This window comes from Protopterus annectens, chromosome 11.part0 (genome assembly GCF_019279795.1).
Source record: "Protopterus annectens isolate FY-2018-M chromosome 11.part0, PAN1.0, whole genome shotgun sequence".
NCBI lineage: Eukaryota > Metazoa > Chordata > Ceratodontiformes > Protopteridae > Protopterus > Protopterus annectens.
Window position 1 is genome coordinate 122633347 of NC_056745.1, and position 17882 is coordinate 122651228.

The 17882-nt window shown below is 38.8% G+C and overlaps 1 protein-coding gene across 1 annotated transcript in view; it reads left to right on the forward strand.

Moving 5' to 3' along the window:
- Positions 1–17882, forward strand: part of ERC1 (ELKS/RAB6-interacting/CAST family member 1) — a 3640161-nt gene that overhangs the window by 335556 nt on the left and 3286723 nt on the right. The window lies entirely within an intron of this gene.

Sequence of the window (17882 nt, forward strand, 5' to 3'; positions counted from 1 at the left end):
TTGGAGGAGGTCAGAAAAGTTTGGGAAGAGAGATGAGATGAGCAATTCACAAAGAAACAATGGGGGATGTTTGTATCTTTCCCAAATGTTGTATGTTTCGGCTTTTCCCAGTTAGGGGTTGCCACAGCGGAACTCCGGTCTGCTAATGATTAGTAGTAGATTTTTACGTACCGAGTTACCAGCTCTGACGCACAACCTTCAATGAAGGTGTGCCCATTCACGCATGTCTCAACACAGAAGACTCTTTAGCTGAGAATAGAACAGGACAACGTCCTACTGTGAGGCGACAATGCTACCGCAGCACCACCACCGCAGTTGTATCTTTCCCAAATATGTAACAAAAGTATCTTTCCCAAATATGTAACAAAATCTAGATTTAAGACTTGCCTGGAAGCGTTTGCATAGATGCTTTAGAGTATTCAGTCGGGAATACTGGGCAAGGAAATTTTTTTTTCTTTTTTTGTGCCTGGGTATAGGATCTGAATTGCCTAGACATAATAAGGCTTTAAGTTTATTTTTGAGGTCGTTAAAAAGCAATTGCTAGAAAATGGAAATCAAAATCGAAGCTAACTATACTTGAAGCAGTCATTGTTGCAACAGAGGTAAAAGAACAGGAAGTGCAATCTTTAGAAAAGGGTAGGAGTAAATTACTTAGAAAAAATGGAAATTGTAGAAACAATACATGCAGAAGAATGTTTTGGGGGAGGAATGAGGATTTAAGAGAAGGCAGGAGTTGAACACTTTATCTAATGTTGCTTTGACTATATGATACATAAATGATGTATACTGTTTATAAATGTGAACTTAATATGGTTTAATTATTTTCATGTAAATGTAAGTTTGCCAATGTCAAGGTGTTAAAATATAGTGGAAAGTCATCACCAGGGATCAGTAGGTCATTCAGTTCAGAGAAACCCCCCTTCCAAGGGATACCAAAGCCCTCAAAAGACCTAGAAGGACTTCTTCCCCTATCTTAACATAACTTCTGCTACAAGGTTCCATTCAGCCAGTACTTGCAGGAGAAGAGGGAAGGGGATTCTACTCAGGAGCCAGAAATTGAACTAGGAATATTCCTAATTATACCATGATCCCCCCAAAACGTGCACGCTGATTGGCCAGCGTGCCCGTTGTAAATCGAGTTATACTAATGGAAAAGGTCCGCCCGGACTTTTCCCATTAGTATAACTCGCTTTTTTAAAACGCTGTCTCGCTATGTTAAATGGGTTTAACATAGCGAGACAGCTTTAAAATAAGCAACGGAGATCTCCGTTGCTTATTTTAAAGCTGTCTCACTATGTTAAACCCATTTAACAAAGCGAGGCAGTGTTTTAAAAAAAAGCAACGGAGAAAGCAAGATCTCCGTTGCTTTTTAGTCTCGCTATGTTAAATGAGTTTAACATAGCGAGACAGTTAAAATAAGCAACGGACATCTCCGTTGCTTATTTTAACTGTCTCGCCATGTTAAACTCATTTAACATAGCGAGACTAAAAGCAACGGAGATCTTGCTTTCTCCGTGCTTTTACAACTCTGATGTACTGCGCAGCGCGGTACATCAGAGCTGCCACGGATGCCAGACATCTGCGGAAGGGCAGCAAACAGGCTTTATACTATGCCATTATTTAAGAAAAGTAATAGTTTCTTTTCTTAAATAATGTCATGTATAATAGCAATAACACGCCTGGGTGTGGGTAATGCTAATTACCCACGGTTGGCTTTGTTTGGTCCTCGGGCCGCCTCGGGACCAAACCACGCCAACCGTGGGTAAATTTAGCATTACCCACACCCAGGCGTGGGTTATTGCTATAGTATGTAATGCCTGGCTCCCGAGTGTGCAATATAGTGTAGAAGGTTTAGGATTTTTGCTTGGAAGTGTTTGCATAGGTATTTTTATACCCCAACCAGACTTGAAAATTTTTGCTGTGTTAAATAACGAATGTTGGAGGTGTGATGGGGAAGGAGGAGTTAAATGGGAACATATGTTTTGGGAGTGTATTGAGTTGGCAGATTTTAAACATTCTTAGAATACCCCGTGAGAAATGTTGTTTGAGCCAGTGGCTGTAACTAAGGAAATTTTTATTTTGAGTTGGGGCACAGGATTTAAATTGCCTAGGCATAATAAGGCCTTGAGTTTAATTCTATTGGCTGCACAAAAAGCAATTACTATAAAATGGAAATCAAAATCTACAGTATTTAAAGTATTGAATATTGTAAAAAAGAGAAGAACTAGAAGAGACATATTTGGAAAAGAAGAGGAGCAAATTTCAAATAAATGGAAATTGTGCTAACAATACATGCAAAATAATGCTCAGGTGGAGGAGTGAGGTTTAAAGGAAGGCAGGCATTGAGCAAGTTATATGTTTAACAATAGTTCAAGAAAGAAAACCTAAGTGATGTATATAAATGGAAAATGTTAATATGATTTGTTTTCTTTTCTGTTAATGTTTGTTTGCATTTGTCTTAAATGATAATTTAATAAAGGTATTAAAAAAAAAGAATATTCCTGTTTACAAGAACAAAAGCCACCTGGAGACCAATCTCAGACTTGTCCAAGTTAAACAAGTTTCTGCACATATAAAGTTCAAAATGATAACCCTACAAAACTATTTATCATGATCTTCCAGGGAGTCTATTGACTACATTTCCAACTCTACTTAGCCCTTTGGCTTATCTACTGCTCCCAGAGTTTTCAGCAAATGTCCAACAACAGTTGTAGCCCTTTGCAGAGCCTGAAGAGTTCACATTTACCCTTACTTGGACAACTTTCTGTTCATAGATTAGTACTAGGCTAACTGCCCTTTTGGGCCATTTGAAGCCTAGCCAGTTACCCCATGTGAGAATCAAACCCTGCGCCTTGTGTCTTTAAGGTAAACACCTTAACCATTATGTAATCCTGGAACTTCACTCAGCGTTGCAGATGACCATGGTTTGCTTTCTGATGGTAGGATTCTCCCTAAACCTCCAAGTCTCAACTACAGCCAGAGACCAAGAATTCTGTTTCTGGGTGGACTGACTGTCTCAGTACAACAAAAGGCCTTCCTACCCCAAGACCAGGTTTCTTACTTCACAAGCCATCTGTAGAGTGTATTATAAAGGCAGTCAATCCCTGCAAGGGAATACCTAAGGGTCTTGAGATGCATGCCATCCTGTGACTTACTGGTTCCTTTCCAAAGCTGCACTTGAGAAAACTCCAGTGATTTCTAGAAACACTTGGTGACTGCTTTAACAACCCTTAGAAACCTTGGTGCCTCTTCTCCCTTGCCTGAAAAAGGAACTAGTTTGGTGGATAGATATCATTGCACAGAACCTGGGTCAAACATCTGTCTACCAGATGCAGAAGAAACCATCAGCTCAGACAGCCCAGACATACCCTGGGGAGCACATTTAGGACAGTTGAAGGTGCAGGGAGTCTGGAGCCCAGCGCACAGGGAACTGCACAGGTTCCTTATTAAGTAAGCGAACGCTGTTTAATCGACAGTTAAATGTCAAAACGGCAAAATCATGAAGACACGGAACAGCAATTTTTTTCCTAGGGGAAAAAAATCACTGGGCCGTTTTTGGGACTTTGTCATTTCCTCCACTGTGGTGCAAATTTAAGTAGGGGGGTGTGGGGGGCACAGAGTTTGTTTTTTTTTTTTTTTTTTTTGCGGCTCAGCGATTTTTTTTTTTTCCTCTGGGGAAAAAAATCGACGTTCCGTATGTTTGGAATTTGTATTTTCATTTTTTTGGGGGTCGATTATACAACGTTTGCTTTTTTAAGCATTCACTGTTATAATACAGACCCAACTACACATACACTGCCAACATTTCTTGTTAGTTTATCTACCAATAAAAGTCTTTCAAAGCAGTCTGACTCCAAGAAATCTTGCAGAATTGGACAACACCACTACAGTTATGGGGCACGTAAGCAAGGGGGAACCCATTATTTCCGCTTATGTAGTTTAGCAATTCAAGATATGTCTTTTAGTACAAGAACTACAATTGACACTGACAGTATCCTACATCCCAGGTCAGAACAACACCGTAGCAGATTCTTTGATCAGGGACCTTCTGGACCCCAATGGATGGATGCTGAAGAGTGTGAGTGAGTTTCCTTGACCTCCTAGATCGGTTTGCTGCTCTTCAGAAAAGACAACTGCAATGAACAGGGACATGGGGAACTAATGCTTTCTCCTTCAAATGTACCTGTTCATGTGTGCCTTTCCTCTGTTACCTTTACTCCCCAGGGTTCTGCAAAAAGTAAGGTCAGACATACCAAGTAGGATACTCATAGCCCCCTTCTGGTCAAGGCAAAACTGGTTCTTTTTTCTGTTGACCCCAGGGAGGGGAGATGCTATCCTCTTCCCATGGCAATGGGTCTATTCACCCAACTGAATGGGGTCTGTAATCCACCCACACCTGAGCATGCTCAAGCTAACAGCCTGGAGATTGGATCTTAATACCAGACCATGCAAATTACTCTTCTAAAGTGTTATCTATATTGAGAGAGGCAAGAAAACAAACTACCAGAAAGTCATACTTATCAAAGTGGAAAAGCTTTTTTTTTATTTTGTGTCAGGCCAAAGTTTTGAAGCCACGTAAAGCTGGCATGAATCTGATACTGGAATACTGTTCAGTATTATATACCATGGCCTTTGTTATTCAGGTATTAAGGTACATGCATCTGCTATCTCTGCTTACATGCCTTGCTGTCCACCCATTATACTCAGCAGTACATGAACCTGCTTTTTAAGGGAGTAAAACACGAGACAACCCAGGAGAAACCCTGTTCCCTCTTGGGGTTTGAACTATGCTTTGGAAAAACTTACCTGCAACCTTTTGAGCCAGCTGTTTCTGCCTCTTCAAAGATGCTAACTTTGAAGATCACCTGGCTAATAGCAAATCACCTCAGCCAGGCGGGGCTCAAAACTACAAGTCTTGATGTGCAAAGAACCTTTCTCTGTATTCCACAGGGATGTTGTTACCCTGAGAGCTAACCATTGTTTCATGCTCAAAGTAGTAATAGAGTTCTCTCTAAACCAGGCTGTGTACACCTGCCGGTGTTTTATTCCAATCCATAAAGTAAAGCTGAACAAATCCTACATTCAGTGGATGTGCAGTGACAGCTCAGATATAACCTTAACAGGGCACAGTCTCCCAATAGAGCAGAGCAACATTTAAGTGGCCTTTGTAGAAGGAAAAGAAGGCAGGCCTGTTGTCAGACAATTTCACAATAGATTGCTAATTGTATCATCTTCTGCTATACTCCATCATGGAAAGCAGCTACCAGCATCTTTTACAGCACATTCCATGAGACATAGTGCGGCCACCACTGCCTTCCTACAAGTATCCCTACCCAGGCCATGTTGGTAGCTGCCACCTGTTCTTAAGTCTACACCTTTACCATTTAGGCACTGCATCCAGGGCTAGGGGAGGTGTTGCCACTGCTGTTTTACAGAATTTGCAATCCAAGGGGCCCTCAGACGGGCAGCATTCTGACCTATAGCCTTGGGTATTCTCCCAAGAATCAGCACTGCATCATTGACTACGAATGTAGTACAGTTGTGTCTCACCTGCCATAATTGTATATGTTTGGGTAGATCAGTGTTGCAGTACCAAATCCCACCCTCCTTCCCCTTTGTCTGCTTGACCCCCTTATTCTGCCATCATTATCCCCTCCCTGTAAACCCCTTCCTCTATGTCTAGTCCAGTGTCTCTCTGTCGCAAAACTGCAGGCATCTGGGAGGATCATGTTGTCTTTGGGCCTCAGACTGACTACTACAGCCCAGAAAGACCTGACTATTATGCTGTTTTATACCCTGATGTCTGAAAGTTTGTCCTCCGACTTCTGTCAGCTGGGGATGATGCAAAGACTCTGGAAATTGTGGATATGGGCTTCTGCACAGCAGTGAGGCCTAAGAATCAGTACTGCAACATTGATCTACTTGAACATCTACAATTATGATTAAGTGCAACACAAATGTCTTTTTCATTGCTATAGACCCAGGTTCAGGAGCAAACCTTGCACGCAGGAGGCTTAACTGGAGCTGGATGGACTGAAGTTCACAGTGAAAGGCTTTCTCCTAGCTAACTGCTCAGCATGTGGAAGAGTATAAGGCAGATAAAGTTAATGACTCCAAATGATGCATAGAGCTTAGCAGTACCGTATGGATGATCACATCGAATGTAGCCTGGAACTTAGCAGTACTGTATGGATAATCACACCGAATATTGCATGGACTTTAGCAGTACCATATGGATGATCACAACGAATGTTGCATGGAGCTTAGCAGTACTGTATGGATTATCACACTGAGTATAGCATGGAACTTAGCAGTACCATATGGATGATCAGGCAGAATGATGCATGGAGCTTAGTTTTACTCTATGGATGATAACATGGCTTAAAGGAAAGAAAGCTGGTAGCGTTTGGTTTTCTGTGTTCCCCTAAATGTATGTGCAACATTGTACATTTTTAGCTATTTATACAAGAACATCTATTTCTAGGGGAATTTGTATTTCTTCTATGATGCTCTGCATGAGAAAATTAGTTTACAAATATTTTTGAACACTCCCCTGTTTTTGCCAAGATCTTTATGGCAGACTCCTCTGTACATCTGTTAAAAAAGATTTGCTTTTGTGGCTGTATAACTTAAAGGTGTGACATGTATATTTAGTACTCATCCTCCGAGTTAACTAGGTGGTTTGGGAAGCTTACCGTATTTTGAAGCCCTTTTTATTCTTTCAGAAATGAATTCCGTTCTTTTGATTTGACTGAAACAAATATTGCAGCTTGCAAATACTGCGGTAGTATAACAGAGTTAATAACTGGCATAATAATGGAAATACATTTGGATAAAAGAAACACAGGCACAGTTGGTTGAAAGCATTTCTGCAGGAGGCAAGCTCACTTAAAGCCCCACCCTCTAAACTTAAATACAAAGATTTCTTTTGCAAGGAAGAGAAATTCTTTTAGGTGCTGTTGTGCGTGTTATATCTAAGATTAGGATGCAGGAGGCTTGCCTTCCTAATTGCTTTTCAAAATCACTTTTTTTTTGGCTTGCTTTAGTCAGCAAAGTCTGTCAAACTAATACTTTTGAAGTAGCAAATTTTCTATGGAGTGGTATCTGAGTTAGTATTTCTTTGTTAGTTCTGACTGTTACTAGCAGACCCAGTCTTTGCAGGCTTAAAGCTGTAGCTGTTGCGATGAAGGTTGGTCATTTGAATTGCATATTACATTTGAAACATTTGCCATTTTTGTGTTTCTCAGTTCATACTTCCATTACTTTCTCCCTCATTCTTTCCCCTCTGTCTTTAATATGCGAGTAGATAAATGAAAACAGAGAGGGAGTGAGTGTGTGGCTGCTATTCTCATTTAGTTTCCCCACAACATAAAATTGATTTTTTGTCATTATTCGCCATTCCTGCTCATTGTTACCAAACACCGAAATAACTAATAATTTGTACTAGCTTTGATGAAATGCACAGAACTGTAGTTTAGATACAAGTAGTAAGCTAATACTTCCATTTAGGCAATATTTTAAAAAGAAAACATACAGGAAACATACTATTGTAAGCCGAGTTATGCCTAGGTATACAGTATTTCCAGAACTATTCTAACAGAATTAGAAACCTTTTAATTAGTGACAGTGCTTCCCACTTATGCTGTTTGTGCTGCAGAAAGCTGTCTAGCATGTGTAGCCATTTTTAGAAACACCCTGGTGGTAGCTTGGAGATGAGCCTCAGTAAATGCATTCTGTCATTAATGAGCAAGCATGATTAATGTACTCTGAAAAATATCTATACTTGCATCTGTTTTGTACAGGAGGCTATCTGTACATTTGTTTAGAACATACCATCATGGCAAAGCCCAGGGCCTCATTTAAAGTCTCAGAATGAACAGTTCAGATACTTTTTAGGTATTTTGAACTGAATTAGCTTTGTCTATAGAAATATTCTCATCAATATTCCATGAACAGAAGGGCATGGGAACATTACTTTTTTATTGAAATAATGTTAAGAAACCCTGACAACACTTACATGTGTCAACATGGAGGGGGGGAATGGAAGATGATGAAAATGAGGCTTAATCAATAGTATTGGTTATCGGACTTTGTCATCATTGTGCTGTTGGTTTTTCGTCCCCCCCATATAGTACTGGTTTTGTTTATTTATGCATGGCTGTAGTATTTTTCAGCATCAATAAACATGATTAATGAATGACCTTGGACATTTAGCAAAGCATTAACACAAGATCTAGGAGACAATTACTGCTCAAAGAAGCTCTGCAGATTGATCAAACTGAGTCTTTTGTTAATCATTAGCTGCAGCATGGCTCCACTAAGAATTCTGTGCATCTGTTATCTGGATAGTCGTTTGTTCAAAATGGGGCTCATAATCATCCTCACTTAAAGAGGAACATTTTCAGTATTTATGGTTAGGAGACAAGTGTCTGGTACTCATGGCTGCTAAATACAGCCACCCAGAAACAGGATTTCTGTAAATTGCTACTTTCACTGTCTAACATTACTTCAAACAGCATGTTACGGAGCATTACTTTTGACCATAGCAAACCATCCTTTTTAATCGGAGTGCCTGTTACTCAAGTGATGCAAACCTATTAAAGTATGAACTGAAAATGTCCGTTTACTAAGATATTGTGAGATACAAGAGATTAGAGAGTTACTCTGTACGCTTTTATTCTCTTCATATCATGCCCAAATATCACAGGAACCTTCATTCAAGATTGAATTAATTTGGTCTGATTTCAGATAATTGCTTCTTGTGTTTAGTTCAAGTAATATGCCTTTTGTAAAGCATATGATGTTTTAGTTGGGCCCAAGTTATCTGATTACTTTACTGGTATCCATTGTCTTTCTGAAATGTTGAACTAATAATTGCACACAGAAGAGTCCTTTATGTAATATGTACAGCCTTCAGGGGAAGGCTTTGAACACCATTGTTTTTAAGTGGCTGTAAAAAGCTGAAGGAATGGAACACTAAGGTGGCAGATATGAAATTGTGGGAATAAAGCTTAGGTGGGAAATGAAGTTTGGATAGAAGAAAGGAGAATTAGCTGCATGATACCACAGAGATCTCTCCAGAGGTTAGATCTGATTAATGTTTTACTGGGAAATAATTCAACGGGTAGGTTGTGTTGCTTTGTTGAAAATGCAGGGGTATAGTAACTACAATTTACTGGAAATGATGTCAGCATTGCTCAGCTTCACTGTTAACTTGCTTGAATTCCCAGTTCTTTTCCAGAAAGGATTTCTTGTCTAGTAGAACTGTGCACTATATCTGCAAGATGAACTTCAAAGTCTGGTTTCAGTACAGTCTGGCAGCACGAATACTGAATAATGGAACTGGATCCCATACATCACAGAACAGCAGAATCTTTTTTTCTACAAAATGATTTTATGTAAAAATGGTTGTATTATCATATTATACATGAATTGCAAACAGTACTGTGAAGTGTACCATGAAATTGTTTCCAAATATGTATAATGTTTGCATTTCTAGTTTTGAGACATTTGAGCACCCATAAGAATCCTTTAAGAACCCTTGTGACCAGGTCACGCCAGGTGGCAGTAAATGTCAGTGTAATTTTTTAAACTTTGATACTGAATAGCAGCAAAACAAGATTCCATAGTCTCTAGATAGGATGGGGATTGATTGGCATGCCAGATGCTTGTCTTTGAGGGTGGGGCATGAGTTTTGAGCTTTACAGTAGTAGTGAGATGGAGAGTTTATCACCATAATCATTCCCAGGCTTTCTTGCTTGAGTAACTCAAAATCGTCAAATAATTGTGACCTGCTCATTGTTGTACAAAGTCTTGATTTACTACAAAAATGGTAACCCCTTTCTTCTGGTTTGTGCAAGGAGAAGTGTCTCAGTCCCCACTGTTTTCCATTAAAGGAGAGTTGTCATTAGCCTAGCACGTGCATTCCTTTTCTTTTTCTATATAATCCTTTAAAGGAAAACTCCATCTTGAAGTCAGAATTATTTTTTTTTTCATTGTCTCTTTGTTTTCTGTCATTTCAAGGCATCAGAATCACTTGTGGTGCTTTTTAAAACAGTTTATTAGTTTTTCAAAAATACTGGACGTGCCATACTGCTGTATTGTGATCTTGTTTTAGTGCTTTAAATATTCTGAGAAAGGGATAATAAAGTCCCCTTTGCAGGAGTCGTACTAAACATAAGGAAGTGATGTCTTCCTAGTCTGAGATACATTGGAAGCAATGTGAGTCGCAAACATTTTGCATGCCTTCAGTAGCAAGAGCACTTGCATTTTTTTCTTGAATGATCATCAAATACATTTCTCACAGAGCTTGTTTTAAGCAATTCAAAGCACTTGTACAGCTCCCGCCAAGGAAATTAGGTAAATTGTAGGCTTTTGTAAGGCTTGCCACTGTGTAGTCCTGTTATACAAGCACTGTCTTTAACTGAGTTGTAAAATCTGCCACTGTAATCTAGGAGGTGGAGGTGTAAATGCTTAAGAGAACTGGTTGTGCTACTCGCTAGTATCTGCAGTAGAAAGATTTTTAATTTTTTTAATTATCTAAATGATGGAGAAAAGTACTAATGAGCTTGCTGTTTTTGCACATAAGTATTTTACAAGCAGAGCATAAAAAGTACAGATATCTGTACTTGAATTTGTGTAACAAGATTTTTTTAAACTGTGGCAAAAATGCCTTTTAACATTTCCCACTTCTGTAGCATTGCTGTACCTTGCATTGTTATATTGTACATGCTAGCACTTCATTAAAAAAGTAATCCCCTGACTATGACAAATCAGTAGTTCTGTGTGTAAGACTGTACTTTCAATAAAACTATTGCAGATAAAATACTGCTTACAATTTGTTTATATTTGCCATATTTTCATGTTCTGCCCACCAACCCAAGTTAGGATAATTTTGCAGAAAGAAAGTTAAGTGGTAATGCTGTCAACTAGGTGGACTGATGCTGTTTCTCTTCGCCGTTCCAGTAAAGGCAGTTGAAAACAGTTTCACAGTAATTTGGCTTTTTTTTAATAGCTGCTGACATCAGCTGGACTGCTTGTCCATGTTAGATTGTGTGCAGTACCTGAGAAGGAAAACTATGCATCTGTGTTGTTTTGCACAAATGGAAATGGATTCCACTGCCAAAGTATCTGAAAAAGTAAGCTTAAAGTCTGTTAAGCTTAGAAAAGTGTGGGTTTACCTTCCTTTGGTTACAATGCAGTTCTAGTACCTGAACAATACTAGAACCATATTGTAGGGAGAAAACGAACCTAAGTGTTGAGGTAATCTATAGGAGAGGGTGGCATTTTCCGTTAATTTTCAAAATCTGATAAAGCCAGCTTGCTAGTGCTGCATGCAAGCACACTGCTTTCACACCATTGGGGCAGCCACTGGATGTTCTTTTCCATAATTTCAAAGCTGACTGATGTTAAGAGTTCAAGAAAAATCCGACTTTTGTACCGTTAGTTTTGCAATTTTCATTGGCCTTCTAGAACTGAGCTGGTTGTTAGCATTTGGAACTGTGTATATACTGCATCTTTTATTTTTGTAGCCTTACCATTCTGCATTTGTGTGTGTTACTTCATGTGGATTGTTATGTACTGTTTGTATTTATGGCCTTGTAATACTACTACTACTGCTTCCGAATGCATTTAATGCAGTAGTATCGCTAACAATTTCGTTTACAGTTTAGGTTTACTAGCAAGTGCATAACATCAACACTTAATAAATGATCTGTGTAAGAATTACTAGCACAAGACTTTCTAAATTAAGAGCAAGGGTACAAGAGGACGTAGCAAGGCTTTAGTGTGTGTTACTGTTGAAATAGAAATGCAGCAAATAATGCAAGTTGCATATAGTTTTGTCTACAGTACAGCCTCTTGATTACAGCTTGAATTACTATGTACCACATTTTAACAATATATTCAGTTTTACTTCTGCTAAAAATGTTTCCCTGTATTCATTCCTTTTCTTTGAGCTTCGAATGGGCAATTTTCTTCCATAATACAGACTGCCCAGCAGACTATGGGTTCATCAGTGTCTGTCTGTTCCTCGTAGAATGCCAGGAAATGGCCTCATGCTTGAGGGACTTGGCATATTTGCCCACAACTGTTGTACAGAGTAATGATGTCACTTTAGCTGTATCCACCCCTTGTCTGTCTCCAGAGTAGTAGTGTCTGCCCATCTGGCTGTCTTGAGCAGTGTGTGTGCTTGTCAGCACGCTCACACGCAAGTTTGTGTATATGTATATAATACAGGTTTATGGTAACTCACTGAAACACCATTTCATCAAATTCAAAATAACTGAAAAATGGTACAGTCAAAGGGAAAAGTTTTCAAAAAGACAATTTGCAAGGGCTGGTAAGCTCCCCTGCACCCCACATAAAATAACACACACATTGTCAAATTAAATATAGTAATTCCAAGGATCCACAATAGTGGAGAAAAGAGAAGAACACAGACAGTGAATCACTGCTGATGCAGAAACGCATTTCACAGGAAACTGCATTACATGAAACGCACCTTAAAATGTTTTTTGCAAGGGGGCAATCCTCCTCCTGCAACTCCAGTGTGGAGAGGACTTTGCCTCCCACAACCCCTTACATAAATATATTAACTTCATGAATGCTTTCCAAGACCCTGGTCTTAATGACCATTGTAACATAGCATGTCTTTTAAAACTGAGGAATTTGAATAGGCGATTGTTAAAAATACATTCATATATATTATTTTTTTACTTATTTTTAAAGTTATTTTGAGTAATATTAAGTAATTAAATGTATACATATAAAATTATTTTTAAATGTATTACTAACTTTTAGGGAAGATAAATGTATGGTGTATTGTATAAGACATTATATGGCACTACTTTGTAACGAAACATGGATTACTGTTCCGTGTAGTAAACAGAGTTTCTGATCACATGTCTGGTAAAACGTATAAATAAGGTGGAAAAAGTGTGTGTTTTTAATCTGAAGAAGTTGTCCCAAAGAGGACGACTAAAAGCGCTTCATTTTATGGAAATAAATTCAGTATATTTATTTGACAACAGTTTGAGTAGTACGTGCTTCCTAGCCTTTTTGTTTTTAACTTCACAGTTGCACAAATGTGTAGAAATGTGAAAATACTGTAAACAGAGAAGCAATGCCTGTGCACATATACATAAAAATATTTCAAGTATGGGCAATGCCTTTCTAGCCTGCTAATATACCAAAACAGCTATTCCCATAAGTGCAGGTTGTTGTTAAAAATTTCTATAAACTAGTGCTTGTTTTAATGTAATTTAGTAGTGTAATCCAAACATCAGCTGCTCTCTGAGATCCAATTAGTACACCTCTCATTCCTGTATAAACATCTACATAGGTTGTCTGATTTTCTTGTTACATTTTGATAGCCCCAAACAATCACAGAGGTAGTAGTCTCTGAATGGCCCATATACTTGAACAGGGTCTCATCTTGCATATCTGTACAAGACACTGTGCAAGTTCAAATATTTTAGTCTTTCATAGTAACTTAAGTTTTCACATTCATGAATGCTCTTGGTATATTTCCACTGTATTCTTTCTAGTTTACTCATGCTTGTTTGTGTTTATCAGGTTTCCATATTGTTATTCCATACTCAGGTTTGAGTCTAATGTAACTAACAATGATGTTATCATTTCTGATTTCCTAGACTTTATAAATCTTTATACAACATATAGTTCTGTTGATATGATTAGAAAAACCCAAGCTGGATCTACCCCTATACCCAGGTCCTTAAATGAATCTACAGTTTCAGTCATTGTGTGCTGTGTTAAATATTCACCTTTCAGTTTGACTCCCAAATCTCACATGCTTACTTTTTTTAACACCTTTATTGAATTATTGTGATATAGGCAAACTTAAAAAGTAGTCAAACCATGTTAACAAGTTCGTGCTTAAAAACATTAAATGTTATACAGCACATATGCCATTCTATACAATATAATCAGACCAACATTACATAAATCAGTTCCTGTCTTCCCTTAAACCTCATTCCTCCTCCAAAATGTTTTTCTGCACGTATTGTTCCCACAATTTCCATTTTTTTCTATGTAATTTGCTCCTACCGTTTTCTAAAGATCCCACTTCCATTTCTTGTATCTCTGTTCCAATAATCACTACTTCAAGTACAGTTGGTTCTGATTTTGATTTCCATTTTCTAGTAATTGCTATTTTGGCAACTACTAGAATTAAACTTAAGGCTTTAGTTTTGTTTAGAAAGTTCAGGTCTTGTATCCCAGGTCAAAAAAAATCATTTTCTTAGCTAGACTCATTTGCTTTCCCAGTATTCCTGACAAGAGCACTCTGTAGGGAACTTTTAAAGTCTGCCAAGTCATTACAGTCCCAAAACATATGTTCCCTGTTCCTCTTTCTTCCCCATCACACCTCCAACATTTGTCATCTGCCTGAGGAAAAGTTCTTTGGTGTCTGTTTGGCATATAAAAGTACCTATGCAAACACTTTCAGGCAAAATCCTAAATCTTGTAGGTTTTGTTTCATATTTGGAAGCCATATGCATATTTATTCTTTTGTGCCCAAGTGGTCAGTTTAGTAAAGTTGTTTTGCACACTCCTGTCTGAAGGCACATAGTGACTGTCAAAAATGTAAATTGTTTAATCTCTATGTACTATGACAATGCTACATATACCTATTTCAATGTAGTATTGTATTGTGTGTAATTTACAGCAGAGATACAAGGAAGTAACTGTTCCTAGTGTGAAAATAACAAATTGCCTTTGTTTTCTTGTCGTTTGAGGAAAAATGAAAGATAAAAACTCTTATTTATTTATTTTATTTTATTTATTTAAGTTTGATGACCGGGGAAGTCCACTGGGCCAAGAAGAGCCCGTTTTCAGTGGAGACCCTGGGAGAAAAGCTCCACAATAATTGAAAGTTACATTTCACATGTTACAAAAGGACATGGTCCATACAGCTAATTAAACATGTACAGATAAGCTCCATGATATTTGCAATTGGCTTGTCACAATGTTACAAAAATGAAGACATAATTCAATACAGAAATTTCAACATTTACATGGTGAATATTTTTGTTATAAACTCAATTGTAGGTTTAACATTTCAAAATATATAGCTACTAGCCTTTAGTAGGTTAGGAAAATATTATGCATGGAGAGGGTAATAGTATATTTGAGATTGGAGAGTATAGTACAGTAGATATTGGAGAGAAAATTAGTTTTTAGTAGGAGAGGAATTGTTTTGGATGGGATGAAGTAATAGTAGAGGTAGTTGGATGAGTCGGTGCAAAGTGGAATGGGGGGTTAAGTTGGAGCATGGCAAGGGCATTCCCATTTGGAAGAAAGATGAGAGAGTAGCTGAGATTTAAAATTTGTATGGTTAGGTAGGTTGCTTAGGTTTGTGGGGAGAGAGTTCCACTGTTTAGCTAAGGAGTGGGACAGCAGTAGATGGCCAGGAGGTCGTGCAGGTTTGTGGACCTGAAGGAGATTTTGGTTTTTCGATCTGAGTGAGCACTTGGGAATGTAAGGTTTTTAAGGAAGTAGCGAGAGCTGGGCAGTTGGCAGGTTTAAAGATGAGCTTGTGGGCAATGGAGAGTTGTAGGTAACTGAGGTAGTTGGGTAGTTCAAGCCAGTTGAGGGTGTGGAGGGAGTGGCAGTGGTGGGATGAGTTTTTTTGAATTGGTTGCAAATTTGGAGATCTTGTGGTAGCAGGATTCAAGTTTGGACCAAAGGCCAAGATGAAGAGTGGTAAAAAGAGGGGACCACCATACATAAGGGAGGGGAGTAGGAAGGTGGATGCAAGAGTTTGACAGGTAGAGGGGCTTAGAAAGCGGTTGTGCCTGTAGAGGAGACTTAACTTTTGATGGATTTTCTTGATTGTGGATTGGATTTAGGTGTCAAATTTTAGTTCATCAATAATGATGCCAAGAAGCTTGGTGTTGGGAACAATTTCAAGGAGGGTGTTATTTGGCTTTGTATGGTGAATGTGGATTTGTCAATGGAGTTTTGGTAGGGGGAAAACATTAGTTTGGTTTTATTTGCATTTAGTGCCAGATGGTTAGACTGCATCCAGGTTTCTGTTTTGGAGAAGGCTAGTTGGGTTTTTGCTAGGAGGTCGGAGGGGAGAAGGCTGAGCAGATTATTGTTGAGTCCTCTGCATATTGGATGATAGATGAGTATGGGATGGATTGGTGAAAGTTGTTACTTAATAGGTTGAAGAGAAGAGGGCCAAGAACAGAACCTTGTGGGACACCTGTGGGTGTGGGAAGGAAGGTGGAGGTTGAAGTTTTCCATTGGACAGCTTGTTGGCGGTTGAACAAGTAGCTGGAAAACCAGGCAATGGTGATGGAAGAGGTGTAGGGTGGAGAGTTGGGATATAAGTACGGTGTGTGAGATGATGTCGTCAAATGCCTTTGACAGATCTAGGAATAGTGTGGATACGAACTTGCCTGAGTCGCGTTCGAGGTTTATGGTTTCAAGAAAGGAAAGAAGGGCAGTCATGGTGCTATGGCCAGGGCGGAAGGCGTGTTGGGTAGGGGTGAGTCGATTGTTTAGTGTTTGGTATGCCATGAGTTGTGCTTGTATTTTTTTCTCTAGTATTTTAGAAAGAGGGGAAAGGATGGCAATAGGCTTGAAGTTGGTGGTATCAGTATTTTTGCCACCTTTGTGGAGGGGGATGATGTAAGCATGGCACCAGATAGAGGGGACGTATGCTTCTTGTATGGATTTATTTAGAAGAATAGAGATGGGATTGGCAATGCTGTCTGTAGATTGTTTGAGGAAGGTGGGTGGAAGGTTGTCAAGTGCATTGCACAGGGTTTGAGTTTGAGGAGAAGTCTATTTATAGTGCTTATGGGGATGGGCTAGTTTAGTATCTTTTTATAACCCTGGGCAGGGATTGGTTTGATGTTTTTGGTTCGAGGGGGGGGGCTTGCTGATTGAGAAGGGTTAGGAATGAGTGGTTAAAGTAGGAAACTGCATCATCTAGAGGAAGGGTTTTTAGAGAGGACCAGTCAGTATGCTTTAAGCATTTGGAGAAAGGTAGAGGGTTGAAAGAGGAGAGCTTGCGGGTTTGGCTGTAGTAGTGTTGTTTATGCAGTGGAGATGGGAGACGGTTGGTGAAGGCTGGTGGGTGATTGCTGAGAGGATCAGGTAATGTTCCAGCTTTGGTGATGAGGTTTGGGTGAGTTGTTAGGATCCAGTCAATGATGGTACCAGAGGTACCATCTTTATTTGGTCTGTTTGAAGATTGTATTAGTTGGGAGAAGTTGTACATGTAGATTGTGTGGGACGGGGCTTCAGAGTTAATAGTATTCCAGTTGATGTTGGTATCACTGAGTATATAGGTTTCATTTTTTATATTGGAGGAGAACCAGAACAGGATGTTTTCAAGAGTTTTGATATCGGCAGGGGGAATATAGAGGGCAGTGATACATATGGACTTGTGTTTGTTTATTTTTAGTAAACCTATTATAATTTCAGTGTTGGCAAAGTTTGATATTTTATTGGAGTAGGGCGTTATGGTATGGGAGGTGGGGTAGATTATTACTACTCCACCTCCTTTTTTGTGGACTCTATAGTTGCGAATGGTTTGAAAACCTGGTGGTAGGATTTTGCTATCTTTTATATAGGTTTTCAGCCAGGTTCCAGAAATGGCAGTAATGTCGGGATGGTTATGGGAGAGCCAGGCATGGATGTTAGGGATTTTGTTTTTTAGGCTTTGTTCAACTCCTTAAACTTTATAATTATAAGCTACAGTTATAAAACAGTCCAAAACATCAGATGATTAACATTCCTTTTCTAGAAAAGTACTGAAGAATTAAACTTGAGCAGACTTGTCTCCTGAATAACTCCGCTTTTATTTATTATGATCATTTGTCTGTTAATTGTACTTCTTCATACTACTC